Source organism: Tursiops truncatus, chromosome 11 (genome assembly GCF_011762595.2).
Source record: "Tursiops truncatus isolate mTurTru1 chromosome 11, mTurTru1.mat.Y, whole genome shotgun sequence".
In the NCBI taxonomy this organism is placed as follows: domain Eukaryota; kingdom Metazoa; phylum Chordata; class Mammalia; order Artiodactyla; family Delphinidae; genus Tursiops; species Tursiops truncatus.
The window spans coordinates 92,086,789-92,108,276 of record NC_047044.1 but is presented as its reverse complement, the minus strand read 5'-3'; the positions used below and the strand labels follow the sequence as shown (position 1 = coordinate 92,108,276).

At 45.0% G+C, this 21,488-nt stretch overlaps 1 protein-coding gene and 1 pseudogene across 1 annotated transcript in view; one reads left to right on the top strand and one right to left on the bottom strand.

Moving 5' to 3' along the window:
• The window catches only part of GRIN2B (glutamate ionotropic receptor NMDA type subunit 2B), a 410,164-nt gene that overhangs the window by 50,708 nt on the left and 337,968 nt on the right, over positions 1 to 21,488 (bottom strand). The gene's annotated exons all lie outside the window — the stretch shown is intronic.
• Positions 8,818 to 9,722, top strand: LOC117314112 (small ribosomal subunit protein uS8-like; annotated as a pseudogene).

Here is a 21,488-nt window from a genome sequence, read left to right as displayed (position 1 = left end):
TTCCCTTTACATGTATAGTCTCTTCCGTACTGTTGGTTCTGATTTTGGTACAAGTCTATTTTTCTTCATATTACTAAGACTACTCATTTCTAAAACAAAAATGTCCAAATAGCTTCCCAGCCGTGTGGAGAGCTTAATGTCTTCTGCCTGTGATTTGGGGGAGGTAGGGCTTGGGGAAGGGAAGACCCAGCCGTGGGAGCCCATGACATTGGGTCACATCCATCTCCAAGCGGCCCTAGTTTTTTCTGCATGTTCCCTTATGTGAAAAGGATTGGGAAGCCCTAAGGTACCTATTTTTATTTCTTTCACTGCTATCATGTTCCCCCAGTGTCTCTCTGAGTGTTTTTCTTTAATCCAAATGTATGCTCTTCCATCTTTACTGCTACTAGCTTAGTCCAGTCGTCCAGCAGCCCATCTTGGGATTACTGCAGGCAACTGCAAACTTCACATAAGGCTTCCCCTAGAGTCCACCGTGGACACTGCTGCCAGACGGCTCTTCTGAAAACATCATTTCATCATATAATTTCTATTCAAAAATGTCAACAACTTCCCACCACCCTCAGGACTGTGTCCAAACTTCTCACCTAGATGGTCAAGATTGGTGCACTGAGCCTCATCTACCCTGATACAGTTAACTTCACTATTTTGAAACATGCAGCCTTTATTAAAGTCGGAAAAGGAAGGTGTCGGTTTTGGAAGTTAACATAGGTTAATCAGGAACAGGTTTCAACAAGCTGGCTGTATTTTCTTTTCTGATAGTCTCACTGTATCTGTGAAACAAAAATGCTGCACACATAGCATGTAGGCAAAGTTTTTTCATGAAACTTGTGAACAAGAGGGGATATAATATAGATCCTTGTATACTTGATGGATTTGAAAGGAGTCTACAATCCATATCCAAAAAAAAAAAAAAAAGATTGTTTAACGAATTAATGCCAACACAGAAAAAGGTCTCTAGTGTCATGTCGGGGACGCTGTTTTTAGAAGTGGCCTGTGTAGTGCTTCAGAAAACAAAACAGAAGTCATGCTCACCAAACTGCAGGTAACCCAAACTAGAAAGGATAGAAGATACACTGCAGTGCAGAATCAAGGCTGGAAGCCGTATGAATTCACTGGAATAATGGACTGAACGAAATGGAATAAAATTCAACAGTATTTATACTTAACGTCTAGCACTTAGATTTTTTAAAAGCAACTGCACAATACTGAAAAGGAGATATTTCAAGGAACAGCAGTCTACACAAGCGATTGCAATGACAAATGGTATATTTACAAACTTACGGCGTCCAGCTCACCGAGGGAGGGGAGGGTATGCATGATCCCACCCTGCTCTGTGCTCATCGTACCACAGCTGGAAAGCTTGGTTCTGATCCTATAATCCTATGATCAACTGATTTTTATTTACTATCTCATCCTCATTTCCCCAGCAATAATCTGTTCGTGAGGTCTCCTCCAGCACTCTTTCTTAACTTCCTGTCAAGATAGCTGGATCACATCCTTGCTTCACTTCGACGTAATGCAACCAACATCAACTGCACATCAGCTCTGTGCCAGGCGCTGGGCCGTGTGCTAGAGAAAACAATACCAGGCAACATTTACTAAGGGCTTAGTGTGTGCTGAGCAAGCACCAAACACATCCAGGAATCTCATGCATCGTCAGAGTGAGCGTGTGAGATGAAGGCTGCTGTTTAACGTCTCACTTTGCAGGTGTGAACAGAGGGGTCTGATGACTTGCTCATGGTCTCAAGGTAAGCGAGCACAGTGTCTCAGATCTGAAGCTGACCAGTCTGGCTCCAGAGCTTGGGCTCCCACCCACCATCCTGCATTGCTTCTCGGATAATAATGAAGGAGTAAGACACGGTCCCTGTCCTCCAAGGACAGTCCCCTGGGGAAAGACACTGTCTATTGACAGTAATATCAAGTCAGGCTTTGGTAATTACCCTAATAAAAGGTCTAAAAAATTACTTGGATTCAGAGTAGAAGTGACTGTTTCTGAAAGGGTCAGGGAAAAGCTTGACTGGGACCCTTTTTTAAGCTGGGCCTTGAAATGGAAGTGATAGCTCAGTAGGTGAAGAGAGGTTTATCTGCTGAGGCAAGAGCAAAGTTGCAGAGTCCTGCAGCTGCCCCATGGAAAGACCAAGCATGGTCCTTCATGTGTGGAGAGAACTGGTCTAGCTTAGTTCTCTTCCTTAGAGACCTGATCCCCGCTCCAGCCAGAAGAACTCTGTTACTCTTGACCAGCTAGATTGTATAAATCTGTTCCCAACTCCTTGTTCAATGCATTCAGGTTGGTAGTTTGAAACTGGTCGTGGGCACCATGAAATCAGGGCTGCCCCTGCCCACCCCTGCCCTCAGCAGTTAAACACTTACCAGCTCACCACTGCCCAGAATAACCAAATCATTCATTATTTCATGCTCTTTACTACCTTATTTAGTGACTTTTTAGATGTTTTGTCTCCTAAACGAAATTCTTTTTTTTATTCATTTTTTATCCTTTTAATATATGTGGGATAGTTTTTTGTTGTTGTTGTTGTTTTTGTTTTTGCCTCACCCCAAGGCATGTGGGATCTTAGTTCCCCGACCAGGGATCGAACCCACACCCCCTGCATTGGGACCACAGAATCTTAACCCCTGGACCGCCAGGGGAGTCCTTCCTAAACTAACTTCTGAATGTGTCTCTAAGTATTTCTGTGACTGCAGACAAATATCTATAATTCTCTGAGCCTCAGTTTCCACATCTGTAAAATAGGGAGTGATTGCTAGGTGTCTTCTACATAATTTCATGGTCTTTAGGACACAGGCTCCCTACTACATTTCCATCTGATGAGAGCCCAGTAACAAGGTGTTCTTAGTGGTTATTTCCTAAAGGGAGGGAAGTATCTGATCTGATTCTACAAAAGATTAGCTTGTCTTAAAGTCTTGATTCTTTTTTTCTTTGTTTCTTCAAGGATGATTACAGTGAGAAAGAAAGTTAACAAATGCCTTCAGGACTGAAAGGAGAAACAGGTTCGCAAAAAAACCAACACAACTTTGCTATGAATATCAGATTTGCAATGCCACTACACAGTGCTTATGTTAAAGAATGTGTTTGGTTCCCACAAATTAATTACTTCAACTTCTTGTGAAGCAAGACAGTTAGAAATAAGTAAACAACTAAAATTAAATAAAATAGGGGCTATTTATGTGGAAGAACAAGGTATATTTCAAGCAATTCTTCTTTCAAGGGGAAAAAAGTATGGTGAAAGTATTAAATATGGGAAAGTTTGTAAAAGTAAATAGAGAAAGAGAAGCCTGAGATTCCGAAAGGAAAAATCTTGAATTCTTTTCTAGGGTGTCTGAACTGGCGTTAGTGTATCATATTGGATATGCAGAGTGGGAGGAAATGAGGTTAACAGGAAATATTTCAGAAAAAATTCAGTGAGAAAAACTGAATGAAAAATTTAAAAAAAAAAAAAATTAAAAAAAAAAATTTATAGTCGAGCATAAAACATGTTCAGGAGAAAGAAAAAAGCCTTAAGAAAAAATGAAGAAAATGTCTGTAAAGCACTCTGAATTCCTCAGAGGAAAGCACTAAACAAACATCTCCAGAAGCACATTTAACAACAACATCTGTCTGTAAAAAATGCAGTTCCCTGCCACACTAAGATTTCAGAAGATCTCTTGAGACCTGAAATCATCTTTCTCAAGAAAAAAAAAAATCTCTGATTAGTTTTCTCAGGAAAACATGGAGTCATTTTGAGGGTTTCTGGTTGCTTCTCTCAGTACACGCTGAACACCTGTTCAGCTGGGGATTTCTCCTCAGAAGGAAGTCTACCTCACAAACCTACAGCGTGTTACTCCGTAAGCTTTCCCTTAGGAAAATTCTAGAACCAATCTGTGGTGATGGGAGACGTCAAAGTCTTCCTTCTGCTAACAGATTTCCTCCACCGCTGGCAGTGAAGCTGGCACCCAACAGCACGCTGGGACACACAGGGGCGGCACTCCTTCTGGAAGCCCCCGAATCTGTCCCCTTGGTGAGCGCGTCCTCGGGGAGAAGGAGAGGAGTCCAGGCAGGGCATGGCTACTGTGAAGGCCACCGTAGTCCTTGCCCAGAGAGCAGAGGGCATCGCTCTCCCCGGGCAGCCTCTCTCATCTGCAGGCAAAGTCATTTCTCAAGATGCTGGCATGAAAGCCCTTAAGTGAGCCTCTTTAGGCGTCAAGGGTTATTTTCCCCAAGTCAAAGCATTGTTGTTTCTTGCCGGAGATGACATCTGGCTCTAACGCTAAACACTTGCTGCTTATTTGACGCCTTCGTCTGACTGTTAGAATGCAAAACTGAAAGTAATTTCCCTGAGCAAGTCGAAGGGACCAGCAGTCTCTGCCAGGCAGCCCGGATCTGCACCCCATCCCGTCCCAAAGTGCTGTCAAGCAGGCCGCTGTCATGTGTGGGGCAGGCCCCGGGGCAGGCCTGAGACTCCTGATAGAACAGAAATCAAGGAGAGCAGGGCACTCCTCTTTCTCCTCCCCCAAAGCTACACATCTTAGCTCTGAGGATTTTCAAAGGTTAAGTGTGTGATAACACTTCATTTTGTTCAACCTTTCTTTTTCTGCATCCATCCCTCCCCTCCATTCCTCATAAGCAAGTAAACATTCTGGTGTATGACCATCCATTCTCTATATTCATACAAAATACATCTGTGAGTATGTATGTATGAGTGTGTTTTTCCAAAGTCGGATGTGTATGTGTGAGTATGTATGTATGACACCAGGTCATAGTATGCATGTCTCCGCAAACGTGCTTTTCCCACTTCATTAGACATCATGGGCTTCCTTCCAACTCAATAGATGGCAGACTTGAGTCCTTTTAATAGCTGCATAGTATTTCCTACTAATGAATGCATCCTAATTTATTCAGTCATATCCCTACTGATAAACATTTGGGATGTTCCCCCCAAATTTAACAAAAACACATCCTACTGAATACATATCTTGGTATTTCCAAAGCATCAATTACCAATAATAAAAAAGTAGAATGAAAGGATATTTGTGTTTTCAAATGTGCTAGGTGTTGCCAGACTACGTTACCAAAGGTTTAGAGTGACTGAAATTCCCACCAGCAGAGCACGAGAATGCGCCCTGCTCACGTTCTCACCAGCACTAGGTTGTTACCCCTATTAAGCGTTCGCCAATCTGAAGAATAAAAACTGGTGTCTAATTGCTCTAATTTTCATCTCCTTGACTCGCAGTAAACCGGAGCACCCTTGCACGGCTGTTAGCCATTTTGATTTCTTTCTTTTACCCTCCAGTCACACACTTCACCCATTTTCTGTTGAGCTGTCGGTCTTTCCTATCTACTTGTAGGGAGTTCCTGGTATAGTATGATAGTAACCCTTTATCTGTCAGATGTGCTTGAAATATTTTTCTACTCTAAGATTTGTCTTCTGACTGTTTTTGGTATTTTTTAATGCACAAGATTTTACTTTTACTCCTTTCTGTCGAAGTAAAACATGTCTCTTTTTATACAGAACGCTTGATTACCCACCCTTACTTTAAAGAAAAGATCTATCCCACTCTCATAGCATTCCTTATTTTAATGTTTGGCAGTGTTATTTACAATACTAATTTAAACGTAGAGCTACGAATAAACACTAGAAAAACTAAGGTTATACAATGAAATGTGTGTGTTATAAACCTTGACAATGGAAAATGAAATAGCATGTACTAAGAGTTAGGGAATGGGAAGAAGTATAAAAGTACTAAATTTGTTTTAAGTGTGTCTCTAGAGTATAGCATGCGGTTGGCTTTTGCTTTGTAAACCAACCTGAAAGTCTTTTTGTCTTAATACCTAAATTTTGCTCATTTACGTTAATTGATGTGGTGTATTTGGCTTTGTCTCTGTAATATTTTGGTCTTTACTATTTTTTATTTATTTATTTTTAAGGATAGTTGATTTACAATATCGTGTCCATTTTCAAGTGTACAGCTAAGTAAAACTCAGTTGGTTTTTCTTAGATTATATTCCATTACAGGTTATTGCAAGATGTTGAATATAATTCTCTGTGCTCTACAGTAAATCCTTGTTGCTTCTCTATTTTATGTAGAGTAGTCTGTATCTGTTAATCCCATACCCCTTATTTGTCCCTTCTTCCCTCCCTCTCCCCTTTGGTAACCATAAGTTTATCTTCTATGTCTTCTCGCAGTGTTCTGTGTTCTTGCTTTTTGCACGGAGCTTTGTCTATACTATGTGGGGTCGACGTGCAGCATCGTTTTCTGGGCTGCACAGTCCTCTCTCCATCAGCCCCTCCCACGTTTCTCAAATGCTCTGCATCCTTCGTAGCCCTCCTCAGGCCTCAGCAACACCATGATGCTGTGCTTGTCCACGCCCAGCCAGAGAACAAGCTCTGTTTGATCTTCCGTAATCATTTTGTGGGTCAACTGCTCCCTTGGGCTATTACATTAAAATCTCTGTCTCTGTCTGTGAATGTGTCTTCAAGCACTCGAGGGCAGAGACTATATTATTTACCTCTTTCTGTCCCTGTACTGGCTTGAAACAAGTGTGTTCTCAGTAAATTATTGACTGATGTGTCACTGGGGGACAAATACTTCATACCCTCAGAAAGCCTCCAGTGCTAGATATCGGTCCAGTGCTCTTCCACGGAAAGGCTGTAGCAGGTAAGGGCTGCCTCACATACTGCCTCTCTCAATTCTGCCTCTAGATTACAGAGTGCCCTGGGCGGACTCAGTTCCATGTGGATGGCTGTACGTACGACGGCACATCTGCTGTGCTCCTTCCCCTTATCGCGTGCACACTCGGTGATGTCTAGATTTGGAAAGTTAGTGTTTTGAAAAATGTGTTAGAAAATAATTTCCATATTCAAATTTGATCCCTGCTGCCTTGACCCTTTACTGCCTTGACACGTACTAAGCTGGGGACTGGGGCACACACGCCGAAGGGAGACCCTTGCAGCCACTCTTGCCTGGCACCTGAGTGGGTCTCCCAGTGGCACTGGGTGTCCGTTGTCATCTCAGGCCTCATCTGCTATCCCTGGCTGAGCCCTGCCCCTCTGAGAGAGCCCGGGACTCCCTGGGGGTTGTGCAGACCCACTGCTGCCACTGCCCATCGCCCCCTGTGTGTGTGGTCCCTGTTCTTCACGGTTCCTCCCTCCATCTCTCCTGCTCTGGAGAGTGAAGGAATGGAGAAGTGGCGAGCTGGGGTAGAATCTGGGGCCGGGAATGGAAGGTGCTGATTCCCTCAGCACCAGAGAACAGCTGTGGTCATCTCAGATAACACCACGAGCAGAGATGCGATAATATTAGAGTAACTGTGTGTATCCTGAGTCAGGCCAGACACTTCACACAGAGTGATGGCATTCCGTTGTCACTAGATCCCAAATAGGTGGGTACTGCGATGCCCACAGTAGAGGCAGAGAAACTGAGGCTCGCTGAGGGTCCAGGACGTCATCCCTGATCTGTTTGACTCTGGAAGCCCGTGTTTCCTGCACTGTGCCATGTGGCCAAGAGAATATTTCTGGCCTCTTGACTCCTTCCCTGCCGTGATCTGAGAGAAAAGCATCTGCTTCAGCTCCACAGCCCCCTCCAGTCACCTAAGCCTCCCAGAAGCTGGGACTCATGGCTGTGTCTGAAGACTTTACAGCAAGTGTCAACTGGAGTCCGTGGGGGGCGGGGGGCACAGGCAGGATGGTAGCAGTAGGAGGCAGGGCACAGACAAGCTGTGTGACCTTTGGTGAGTTATTTCGCCTCTGGGCCTGGCATGCAGTAGTTTTATGCAAGCAGTATTTGCTATTTTTTCTCCTTCTTCCCCTCCTGCTGTTACTGTTACTCCTACTACCAACAACAGCAACTCCTCAGCGTGCCTACTTTCCTCCCAGAACCAGCTCCAACTTCTCAAACTCTTAACTCGATCTGTTTCAAAATGTCAGACTAAACTCCATGCCCTTCTTCCGGTTACATGCAATATTTTCATTCAGGCGCAAATAAAAACAGAGATCACGAGAGTAAAACTGCTACGACCCTTCAAGATTTACCAAAGGTCTTGAACCCAACGAATGCCACCCAGCCAGGTGATCCTCTCCCATAAACCCCTCCCTGGGGCAAGGTGGACAGTTTAGAAAGCGTAGTAATTCCTTTAGGTCAGAGCATATTGTAAATACTCAACAGGCTCAACTAAGCTGAAAGATTCAACATGTTTTCCTGAAGTATCTGATGCCTTCCTGGCCCGAGGGTTTGAAACCTCCCAAGCCAACTCCCCATCCCTGGACAGCAACCCTCAGAGTCCATCCTGGGGCTCAGAGGGGCTCAGTTACTGAGAGTGGCGCCCCATCGACCTTGTCCTCTGATCCACTTTTTTCCAAAAAAGGCCCTCTTCTTGAACATCAAGACTGAGTCCTGGACCATCTCCTCTGGCACATGTGGGACCAGGCAGAGACCTCTGGAACTAAACAGCACCAAGTCATGTCCCACCTCCTCTGAGTCAACTTCCTCCCGTATCATGGGGCTCTAGACATGTGTGCAACAGGCCCAAGGCTTAGGTTGCTCCAGAACCCAGCTCGGCAGGGCTGGGATGCTGACGGACTGACTTGACTGATGGATGCGGGTGGTGTTACAACCTGCTTCGGGGGACTGGCTACAGGCTTTAGTCACGGACATCATTCCTCATCAAGTTCCCTTGTCATTGCTACCTTTGTTCTCTGATTGCAAACTGAAAGGATAGAGCGCGAGTGCACAACGCCTGAAGGTTCTGAATGTGACTTCCTGGAGTTGAGCCCCGGCTCGGCAAGGTCTTCACTGGTATTTACATATGTGTGCATGACTGTAAGCATGCGTGCACGTATGTACGTGTGCATTCATACATTCACTCACCCCACTACTTCATTCTAATTTGTCATCTTAGTTACATGCAGGGCCTTGAGTCAGAAAGGCCTAAATTGAGTCCTGGCTTTGGTTGTGTGTGACTCTGCAGGGGCTACCTAACCTTTTAAGTTCTGGGTTGTGGATAACTGCTCTTTTGTCTACCAACCAGCCATCCTCTGCCTGACCCCCTAACTCACTCTCTCCCCCACCCCTTTTGCTTAGCTCAGTCTCTCCTTTTGTGAACTGCCCCTTCCTCGATTCCAACCACATGGTCCTCTGAGAATGGCCATGTTATTACATCTCCCAGTCCATCGTCTGACCCAGCTACAGCTGAGGGGCGGGCACCTGACTGGTTGGGTCAAATCCTTGGGAGTTTTGGCCTTAGGAACAAAGAGTGTTAAGTCAGTCTTTCCCCAGTAGCACAAGCTATCATATGTAAAAATCAGAAGCTCTTTCCACCACCTTTCCGTGCTGCCGTAGTGGTGCCCATGAAGGTCCTGGCTGATGCTCTCAAGAGTGTCAACAGTGCCGAAAGGAGAGGCAAGTGACAGTTTCTTATTAGGCTGTGCTCCAAAGTCACTGTCAGGTTCCTCACTGTGACGATGAAGCATGGTTACATTGGCAAATTTGAAATCACTGATGATCACAGGGTGGGGAAAATCGTTGTGAACCTCACAGGCAGGCCAAAGAAGTGTGGAGTGTGCAACTCTAGATTTGATGTGCAACTGAAAGTCTAGACAAATGGCAGAATAAACCGCTCCCATCCCATCAGTTTGGTTTCATCGTACTGATAACTTCATCTGGCATCATGGACCATGAGGAAGCAAAGATGAAAACACACAGGAAGGAAAATCCTTGGACTCTTTTTCTAGGGATGTAGTACATACATGCAAATAAAATGCCTCAGAGAGAAAAAAAAAAACCCGGAAGCTGTGGGCCACCATGCTTCACACCCTAGGAGAAAACTGGCCAATGGAGAGAGAAGAATGAAGCCAGTGGCCAGAGGAAAGCACGTACCAGTGAGAGAGTGAGCAAGATACCCGAGAGCATCAGTGTTCTAGAGGCTCAGCCACGTTCCCATCGTGGGTTCTGGTCAGACGATCCAGTATCCTTGTAATAAATTTGCCTTTTGCTTAAGTTCATTCAAGTTGGATATTTATTCTTTATCACCGAAACGGTCCCCATAACGCACTGTTTATCTCATCTATAAATGGCAATAGATAGTAACTATATTTATGAGGTTTTGATGAGAATTAAATGAAATAATGTATCTAAAATGCTTTTGCAAAATGCCCGGAACTTGGTGAGCACTGAGTAAATGAGGCTGGTGGCGGTTGGTGTTCATCACCAACTTTCTGTGAACATCTCAGGGGCCAGGAAGTAGGTTGCATCACAGTGACAGGCAGATCCCACTGCCATTCCCAAATAAGCACCCCCTGCATGGGATCAAGGAGAAGCAGGAGGCTTCCCCTCAAGTTCTCAGGTGCTGGGGTGTAGGCAGGGCCAATCAGCAGAGTTCCTGTTGTCAAGTCCCACAGTGACTTGTGGCTGCATCCCCTTCCAGCCCTCAGGCCTTGGGGAGGTGGGGAGGGGTTACTTGGACAATCACAGGGTCTGCACTTGCAGCCAATCTCACTTGGCAGGTCCAAAGTACACCAAAGTACCTTTTGCCCACTGGCCCGCATGCTAAACTCTGCTGCCAGGTCCCGTTATTTCCATTCCCTCCATCTCCTTTTCTACTCTCCATGGCCCCCTTCCACAAATCCTTTTCCAGGATTAAGAGCTTATAACCAGAAGGTTCTTATAAGATCCCTATAGAGAGGTTTCAAAAGCCAAGCAAGCGGTAGGGACAACATCTGAATCCGGACATTCTAATACCAGAGTCTTCGCTTTTTGCCACTCCTCTGTGTTGCCTCAAATATTGGATAAGACACATGAGAACCGTATCAGGCATGTAGTAATAATGTTCAGTAAGTGGTACTGATCCAGAATGGCCCCACCTGCCCTGTTCTCCTTAGGCAGCCCATGTGCCTCGGGCCCGCCATAGCATCAGATGTCCTAGAGGCCCAGAGCAGCAGCAGGACAAAAGACACTAAGTGGAAGCAGTGCCACCAGCCCGAAAGCAGCAACTCGTTGTGCGAGACCTCCGGAAGCCAGAGGTGATTATACTGCTCTTCAAATGCTTTACTGAACCGCTCCCTGATTGCTCTGCCCTTGGCTTCCTGATGAGTTTCATTACATCGTCTATCATGATCTTTCACTTAATTTTTTTAAATTTATTTTTTATTTATTTATTTTTGGCTGCGTTGGGTCTTCGTTGCTGTGCACGGGCTTTCTCTCGTTGCAGAGAGCGGGGGCTACTCTTCGTTGTGGTGTGCGGGCTTCTCATTGCGGTGGCTTCTCCTGTTGCAGAGTATGGGCTCTAGGCACGCAGGCTTCAGTAGTTGCGTCGTGTGGGCTCAGAAGTTGTGGCTCGCGGGCTCTAGAGCACAGGCTCAGTAGTTGTGGCGCACGGGCTTAGTTGCTCCGCGGCATGGGGGATCTTCCCAGACCAGGGCTCGAACCCGTGTCCCCTGTATTGGCAAGTGGATTCTTAACCACTGAGCCACCAGGGAAGTCCCTCTCTGAATTTTAAATGTATTTAATATTTAAAGACAAGGTTATTTGAAAATATGCAAGACTCTACCCATAAATCTTAGATACATAAGGCTAGCACCTGTATCAAGTACATCTCAGGACTAAGAAACATCTCAGGACTAAGTACATCTCAGGACACTAAGAAAAATGATGCAAATGTTGCACACTGAGTGAACCCACCAAACAAGCAAAATCGGGTTCTCGTGCAAATCTTCAGGAGCTAGAAAACATGCCCAGGACTGAAGCAGGACCTTATCAGGTGAGGGTGCGGAGAGCTGTTTTCAGCACTGCGGGGTGCTCACACATGAGAGCCAAAAGGAAAGTAACGGGAGGGATTCTGGAAAAGGAACATATTGCATAAGTGTAATGACAATGTTTCCCAGCCCACAAATCTGAATGTAAACTCTGATGATTATGAATGTGTTTTCAGGGACAATGGAGCAGCAGAGTTGTGAGGCATAAGGTTGTGAATATATATGAAAAGAAACAAGGCATGAACACTGATAAGGCACATCAAAATAACTGAGGCAATAAGGGAACACAAATAGAAGAGAGCAAAGTCATTGAAAATGCATTCAAGTTTAAAACGACTAGACCACAGATAAAAGAAAAAAATCGTGAAGATGTGTGTCCAAGAAGGTCCCTTGTAGAATTCATAGAACAGTGTGCTCACACCTCACTAAGGCCATGCAAAAGAGGAATAAATTCCTAGTAAGAACACTCTAAGACTGTCCAGGGTTTACCACCCCTCCTTAGCCAGAAAACGTCCATTTTGTGGACAGGCATACACTTGTTAAGAATATAGAAAGTAGTTTTTTGCCAGAATATTCTGGACTACGCTATCCCAAACTAGGATATCTAAAGTCATTCCTTTTCTCACCGAAGTGCCTTGCCCCAGCCTTGCAGGGTGGAAATGGCAGGAAAGGATCTCAGTCTGGCCTCCATTCTCAGATATTCTATCTCTTGCCTGGATTTCTGGATTACTCCTAGCTGGTCCCTGGCCCCCTCCAGTCTTATCTTCCTCCAGTTCATCCTCTTCTTGGCCCCAGATTTCTTAAAATACAGATCTGACCCCATCCCGACTCTTCTCAAAGCCTGTCAGTGCCTCCTCATTCACCTACAGAAAAGTACCCAACCTCCTTGGGAGAGGACACATTTGTTCCCCATACTTTCCCTTTATCTTTCCCGTTCCTATCCACCCTCCCTCCCTCTCCCTCTCCCTCTCTCTCTCTCTCTGTCTTTCTTGCCTTCCCGCTTTCTTTTTGGGTTATCTCTTCAGATTTCCTAGCCTTTCACTCTGATAAGAGCACACTACTCTCTTTCTTATCTAATGCCTCCACTCATGCTGTAATTCTCTATTTTAAATGCCTGCTCTTCTGGGTGAAACCCACTCAACCTTCAGGATTCAGCTCATTTGGTATCAAGAAGCCTTTTCTCACCACACCCCCAGGCTGGGTTAAGGGGTTAGGTATCCCTCTTTGGTACTCCCCAAATACCCTGTGCAAACCTCTGTCACTGAACTTCCATACGACACTATATTTAATTGCTTGCGTGTCTGGCCTGCTCCAGTAGACTATGAGTTCCTCAATGGCAGAGACTAAATATTATTTCTTTTTTCCCAAATGCTCAGCATAGAGAATGGTACCACAATGGGCACTCAGTATTACTAGGTTAGTTGAATAAAGGAATGAATGGGATTTCAAAAGGAGAATCTGCTCCTGGCAGCTAATAACGGCTAATGGTGATCCTACTACTAATACTGACTAATATTTTTTGAGCATTTTACTGTGTGTTAGGGACTATGCTAAGCAATGAATGTGGATTAGCAAATTTAATTCTCAGTATAGTCTTATAAGGTGGATATTAGTTTTTACATCCATTTACGGTAGTTTATTATATTAGTGGTACCCAATAAATCATATGTCTCAGTAGCCATGCCCTTGTGACTCGCTTTGACCAAAAGGACAGCAAAAAAATGTGACACATGTAGAGATGATGATTGACAGTGCAAAGGGCCTTGCCTTCTTGGCATGGTGGCTGACAGCTCTGAAAAAACTTGGGCCAGCCTCCCTGAGGATGAGCGAACCTGCAGAATAAGGTCCAGCTGATAGCCAGTAGCAGCAGTTAGACACACGAGTGAGGCCATTACGGATTACCCACCCTTGGTTGGGCCACCAGATGACTACATCAGGTGAGTGTTACCATGTGAGACCAACCGAAGGACCACCTAGCTTATCCCAACTCAAACTAGCCCAAAGAATAACGAGTAATAAAATGGTAGTTGTTTCAGGTCACTAGGTTTTGGGGTGCTTGTTACATAGTAGAGGTTAACTGAAGTATGTGCATCTCGGGAAAAGGCTCTGTGTAGCTGGCAAAACCAACGAAGAAGATAGAAGCAAGAAGCAAGACATATGGAGATAGAATTAAAAGACAAAATAGCACAAAGTCCTTTAGCCCACTTTAATATAAATAAGTACAGTGCTGACGTTAAGTCCTTCTTAATTGTAGTACTGTTGAAATAGTGCTAAACATAGAGATGGAAATCCTAGATCTCAGGCCCAGCCCTGCTCCCGACAAGTCCTGTGAATGTGACAGATCGCTTAACCTCTTGGACTCTGTTTCTTTATCAGCAATGTGGGAAGTTACATGTATATGTTTACAGGTATATTCTACTTCTGCTAATCTCACAGGGCTGGTAGAAGAATCCAATGTATATAACAAATTGTCCAAATGTAAGTATTAATGTTGTTGAATTAGTTAATAACTTTGGTTCGCAACAATGACTAGCAATTTACCTGTGAACCAACATAAGCCGGTGGGACAGTGAGAGAAATCCTGAAGTTAAACAGTCATCATGTTTCCATGTATCAAATAATATTTCTCTACTAGGTATTTCAACACCTTTCATATCAGTGGTATCTTACCGTCTTCTTGTAGAAGGTGCTCTTGGGGTATCTCGTATAACTCTTTTCCTTTTCTCCCCAGTGTTTATAATCTAGTTTTACGTCATCCACTGAAGGCCAGGGGGATACCTGGTCTCAGGGCAAGAGCACAGGGCCAGGAGTGTGGACACTTGCTTGGCCTCTGGCTCTAACCAGCTGTGGGACCTTGGCCCTTACTTTCCTGAGCCTGATTCTCTATCTGTAAAATATGAGGGTAACAACATTTACCAAAAGTCCCCCAAAGGGGTTCAAGAGCGACAACTGGGATGATGTGTGCGGAAATGTCTTGAAACTATTCCCTGCACAAAGTCAAGGTGGTGTCAAGTAGAAAATACCCTTGATGTTTAAAGGTATTCATTTATTTAGAGGTATTTAAATTGACGATATGCCAGACACTGGCCTAAGTGGTAGGTTTTGCAGGGGAAAAATGGGGAAACTGACCTTTTGAGATGCGAGGTCATTTGCCTGTGGTCACGTAATAATTAAAAAATGGCTGAATTGGATTCAAATCCTTGTCTGCCTCCCTCTACAGCTTGGGCAGCCTCCAAATGAAAACGCCTCAGCCCCCAGGAAAGCAGAAGGATTGGCCAGGTTGTTTACATTCAATGGGGTCACCAGCTTGCGGCTAAAGAAACAGATGATGAAAAAAGTGCTGGGGGAGAAAAGGCCTGTGTACAAACACAGCTTAATTAATTAGGCAACTCAGACAAGGCAGAAGAGGCGGGTTTCCAGATGCCTGACATGGAGGATTAATTAGCAGAGAGGCACCAGTCCCCGGCCTTGATTTCTGTCCAAAGCACATGGTGGGATTAAATGACTAAATTGCCTCAGTGCCCCTCACCTAACTCAACTAAAGCCACTTGACTGGTTGTCATTGAGAATGACAACCGAACTGAAAAGGCTTCACCGACTAAAGCTTCAAGTGCCGTCCAGAAAATAAAGTAGTTTCCAGTGTTTCTAATTCAAGTCACAAAGGGTCAGAATAAAATTAAAGTGAGGTTAGGTTGCACGCCACTAGCACTTGGAAATTCCACATCTGTACCTACTCAGGGAAATAAAATGGAAACCCTGTAATTCCTAGCAGGCAAAGCCACCAGCTTCACTGCCACTGTCTTCATGGTTGCAATGGAAGTGTGTTTGGGAAAAGCCAGAGCACACAGCCCACTGCTTCCATTTTCTAATTCATTTTGCTTATTTAAAGGATAAATGATTATTTAGGAGAGAGAGATTGACTGTACTCACCTGAGTTATGGTAAATATAAAGTACAACCATCCCTTGATCTCCACGGGGTACTGGTTCCAGGACTGTCCCCCCCACCCCCAAGGTACCAAAATCCAGGGATGCTCAGATGCTCAAGTCCCTTATATAAAATAACATAGTACAGTCAGCACTCATCCTCGGATATGGAAGGCCAACTGTATGTGTGAAATCTTTCGGGATCGTGACAAAATGGGGTTGGACCAGCCTAGGGGAATAAATGATATGGAGTCAATATTAAATGAAATGTGTACTGTTCCAGCTCTAGTGTGACTTTATGAGTCAAAGTGACTTTCCAGGAATGGGTCCCTTCTCTGCTTCCACAGTTAACATTTCCTAGGGGTTCTGAAAGCGCTGCTAATTTGTTGTTTATGTGTTTGACAGTGAATTTCCCTGTATTCTGCAGTTGTTTGGGACTTGTCCTCTGCCCAGTTAAGCAGAGGAAGTTAATGAGGTATGCAATGACTTCGTGCCACCCAGCAAACAGGATACAAAGTGTACAGGGAGAAGTCAGTGAAGGGTCAGGGCAAAGAGTCAAGGGAGGCTGGAGGGTTAGGTCTGGGCAGAGGGTGGAGGGGCAGAGAGGCCAGGCGAGACTCCACATTTGTGGCAGGCGGGGGTGGGGAGCTAAACAAAGACACCTAGATCTGGACGTGGTCCAGACAGATTCAGTCATTTTTCAACCACGCTGTATATTAGAATCACCTGTAAAGCTATCAAAATGCTGATTCCTGGGTCCTGTCCCCACCCCCAGTCTTGGAATTGCAGGATGTAGTCTAAACAACAGTAGGATAAAAAAAATCTCCCCAGGTGATTCTCATGGGCAGCAGGATGGAGGACCACTCATCTATGGGGACCTCTTCATTTTACTAAAGGGGAAACAAGGGAAAAAATATGGGGAAGCAAAAGAGAGCGCCACTGGGGGCCAGTGGCGGAAGGTGACACTTCACTGAGTTGTCCTGGGCAGCTTCGCTCTGGCTTCAGGCGGAAGGAATTTCTCACGGCCCGGCATCCTTCACCCTGTCAGGCTGTCGCACTTGGGCCCATTTGCAGATTCTTCTGTTAACATGAAGTGAGGCTGAGGGGATTTAGACCAGTGGCGCTCAAAGTGTGGTCCCCACACCAGCCCCATCAGCATCACTTGGGAGCTTGTTAGAAATGCACGTCCCCAGGCTTCACTCCAGACCCTGTGAATCGGCAGCTGTGGGAGTAGGACCCAGAAATCTGGGTTTTAACACACCTGAGGCACACTGAAGTTTGAGAACCACTGGTTTAGATCATTGTTTTTCAAACTTGGGTCTTTAGAGGCAGGAAGTAGAGTGGGCGGGGATGGTACTAAGGTTCATGAGGACACTGGCTGCTGCAACTGAGGATGAAGGATGGGGTTTTCTTCTAAGGAATCAAGGACCACAGGGTAAAATTCATCCCTGTCCACAATGAGGATTTTAATATTTACCATGTGTCCCCTGCCTGGCTACAGCTAACTGGTGGAAATAAAGTGCCTTTTCTTCCCTCGAAGAGATGTGAGGTCACACTGATACATCCCTGCTTTGATCAAGTTCCGTCTTTGCCTACGATAGGGGTTATTTCAGAACCTTCCTCGTCTTAACGTTAATATTTCTATTTCAGCTCTTGATTATGTCTCATAATAGATAAGAAAATTCACATAATAGTAAAAAAAAAAAAATCAACATTTTCTTTGCTTGCAGAACGTATTCACGACTCACACCCAGCGACACAAGCACCCACCCCCAAACCCTCCCCCACTTGTTTCTCATTCTCCCTTGGCTCTGGGCCCTTCTCGTCACTACCACACAGCTGTTGACAAGAGGAATATGCTGAGATGATGGAAGAGCCAGGTCACAGCAGATAATCCATTTATATATAACAAAAAATGTGTGTCACACTTCGCTGACCATGTCAGTTCTGAGCTGCTATACATGCAGAAGAGATCCTTCATTCCCAAGATGGATTTCAAAGCCAAATGAAAAATGCATATGATTTGGCCATGTTCCTGCTCATGTTTTAACGCATCCTAGAATAAAAGGTAGAGAGAGGCTCTCTGACCAACAACTCTTTATTGACCACGTGGGCTGTGCTAGGCTCTGTGTGAGACTCCCTGCCGGGGACACAGAAGGCACTGACACGGACTCTGCTTTCCAGAAGCTGATAGTCGTGCCTCGGTATCCACTGGGAACTGGTTCCAGGACCAGCCAGGGATGCCATATCTATGGAGGCTCAAGTCCCAGAGTTGGTCCTCTGTATCTGTGGGTTCCACATCCACGGATTCAACCAACCCCAGTTGGTTGGATTCAATCCTGGTTGGATCTGAGGATGCAGAAGCCGTAGACACAGAGGGCGGACTGTATGATAAAATGGAGAAGAAAGAAATACACACACTGAAAACCGTCTTACAACATCTGGTGGATTGGCTATGGTGGGCTAACTGCTGTAACAACTAGTCTGTGAAATGTATTATAAGTCCAACACAATAGAATTTTATTTCAAGTTCATGCAACTGCACTGAGGTGGCCAGGGCAGCCTCCTCCATGTAGTTATTTGGGGACCCAGGCCCGTGGAGACTTCCACCTTCAACGTGAGGCTTTCAAGGTCCCCACGGAGGTGTTTGCATTCCAGCTAGACAGAGACAGGGGGAGCATAGTTGAGCGTGTGTGGGAGGATTTTACGGCACCCATCACTTCTGCTCACGTCGCATTGTCTAGCCGTCAGTCATGTGGCCACACCTAATTGTAAGAGAAGCTGGAAAACAGAGTCCAGCTGTAAACCCCAAGACGAAGCACAAACACATTTTGGCAAAAAGCTACAGCTTCTGCCATAGTAAGCATGGTTGGAGGGTGTGTGGGGCTCGGTGGGGAGGGAGATTGGCAATAGCTTTCTCTATATGTGGTGGTCTTGTTTGGTTGTTTCCCATGATCGAGTTTTACTTTTGTAATCTTTGAAGATCCCGTTATCTGTACTTATGGTTACTTCCTTGATCTTCCTAGAGCGCTAGGGAACACTAGACAGTACAGTCCACTCCAGGGATGAGTGTTATTGGGAGGAGAAACTGCGCAAGAGAGGGGTAGCAACATTCAAATGATGCTACTTTGACGTCTTTCTGTCTCTCCTTTTAGCCAGTAATTCACTGCCTAATGCCAATGCATGAAAACCACTTTAGTGTTGCACTTACCGGGAAGTGATGGATTTCATTCAGATGCCTGGGCCAAGAGAGGTCCAGTAAGGCAGGACACCGAATGAATGTTTGTTCTGGGGTCTGATGGGATATGAATGCTGAAAGGAGATTTAAAAATACAGAGTGTAGAGGAATATGAGAAAAAGAAATCTCTTCACATGGAGAAAAGCAGGATGGTGAGACAGTCTGTAGTACTAAAGAGGGACTGGAAATGGAGAGAGGGCCATTTGCATTTTTTCCTGTTTTCTACAAAGAAGGGAAATCAATAGACCCTCCTTAAGAGCTCTCTCTGGGCAAAGAACAGATACCTATCTCATTTCTCCCCCTCACTACCCTGCCAGCACTTTCCCAGACACCATTTTATTAGTTCAGGGTACTGGGAGGAACAGAGGAAGATGGAAAAGCAGCACACATCTGGACTTACAGCCCCCCTGCTGCTTGTCTGCAAAGATAATTATCTAATTGGAATTAACAGACACTCAGCGTCTGTTGGAAACAACAGACGTAAGTAGTCATCAAAAGGTTGAGTGTGAGCACAGAAGGATTGGCAAATATGTGAACCTGGCCTCTTTAACTCGGTGCCCTGAATCTAGCCGTCTGCTTGCTTTAAGTAAGATGTTCTGCTTCACGTAGACAGTTAGTGGCAGGGAGGAAAGGAGTATGTGTTAGATGTCCCGTGCATTACGCTGGGAAAGGTATTTTACACCTCTGGCGTTTGATGGTGGAAACATAAGCTCAGGAAAACCTTTCATATGTTGATAGCTGTAATTAGAATACAGGTTTTTGTTCTTTAATGCATTCATTCATTCATTCATTCACTTAACAAATATATACCACTCAGGAGACAGGCACGCTTCTAGCTGCTGGGGATAAAGGTGAACAGTCCAGTCCCTGGCCTCCAGAAGTTTACATTTCAGTGAGGAAGAAAGACAGTTAGCAAATATATAATAAAATGTCAGCTGGAGAGAACTGCTATTAAGCAAATTAAATGTGGGAAAGAGGACGGCATGTGATGGGGCTTAGACAGGGTGGTCAGGGAGGTCTTCTCCAAAGAGGTGGCATTTGAGCAGAGACCTGAATGAAGTGAGGGTCCTGGGAATATCTGAAGGAGGAGGAGTTCCGGCAGAAGAGTGCAAGGGCAAAGATCTTGCAATGGCACCTTCCTTGGAGTGTTTAAGGGACAGCAAGCTGGCCAGTATGGCAGGAGCTGGGGAATCCAAGGGGAGAGTGGCAGGAAATGAGTCTGGAGGGCTTGGGGGCAGATAGACCAGCTAAAGAGGCTTTGGATGATCTGTGTTTGATGAAAAGCTGTTGCAGGTTTGTGAGCAAATCACTGACATGAACTGTTATGTTTTGAAAGTACTGTTTTGGCTGCTACATCGAGAACTGACCATAGGCAGCAAGAGAAGATACAGAAGTCAGGTAAGGAGATGATAGTGACTTTGACCATGGCGGTGATAACAGAGGGAGTGTGAATTGGTTAGTTTCAGGATATGTTTGGAAGAGAGAGATGACAGGATTTGCCGACACATTTGATATTGGATGGAGAGAAAGATAACTCTGAGGTCTGGGGCCCGGGCCATGGGTGAATGGTGATGCCATCTACTGAGATCCCGTACAGAACAGTGATTAGGCTGCAGCCAGTGCAGACGTGGATGCCAGGAGGACTGAGATTAATACCCAGTTCTGCTATTTATGAGCCATGTGATCTCAGGAAGTTCTCTCTGTATCTCAGTCTTTCCTCTGTGTAACGGGGATGTTAAAAACACTGACCACATAGGGCTGTTATACAGATGAAATAAGTTAACACCTGTAAAGCACCTAGAACAGAGTCTGGAGTATAGGAAGCTCTCAATAAATACTGGCTATGATGAGAAGCATGGAGAGTGGGAAGCAGACTCATAGAAAAGAATCAAGAGCTTGATCTGGGACAGGTAAGTTTGAGTCCCCTCTCAGACATCCCAGTAGAAATGTCAGTGAGCAAGTAGGCATAAGAGTTTGAGTTCAGGTGAGAGTTCCAGACTGGAGGTATAAATTTGGGAGATATCCACACATAGAAGATTTTGCAGGTCAAGGGGTTGGATAGTATAAGCTTGCCCTTCCCAAGCAAACACAGACCATGGACTGTAGCCACCAGGGAGAACAGTATGGAGGTTCCTTAAAAAACTAAAAACAGAGTTACCAAATGATCCTGCAATCCCACTCCTGGGCATATATCTGGAGAAAACTTTAATTTGAAAAGATACATGCACCCTAATGTTCCTTGCAGCACTATTTACAATAGCCAAGACATGGAAGCAACCTAAATGTCCATCAGCAGATGAACGGATAAAGAAGATGTGGTATGTACACACACACACACACACACACACACACACACACACAATGGAATATTGCTCAGCCATAAAAAAGAATGAAATAATGCCATTTGCAGCAACAGGCACGGACCCAGAACATGATACAAATGAACTTATTTACGAAAGAGAAGTATACTCACAGATATGAAAAACAAACGAATGGTTACCAAAGGGGATAGCGGAGGGTGGGGAGGGATAAATCAGGAGTTTGGGGTTAACGTATGCACAGTACTATATATAAAATAGGCAAA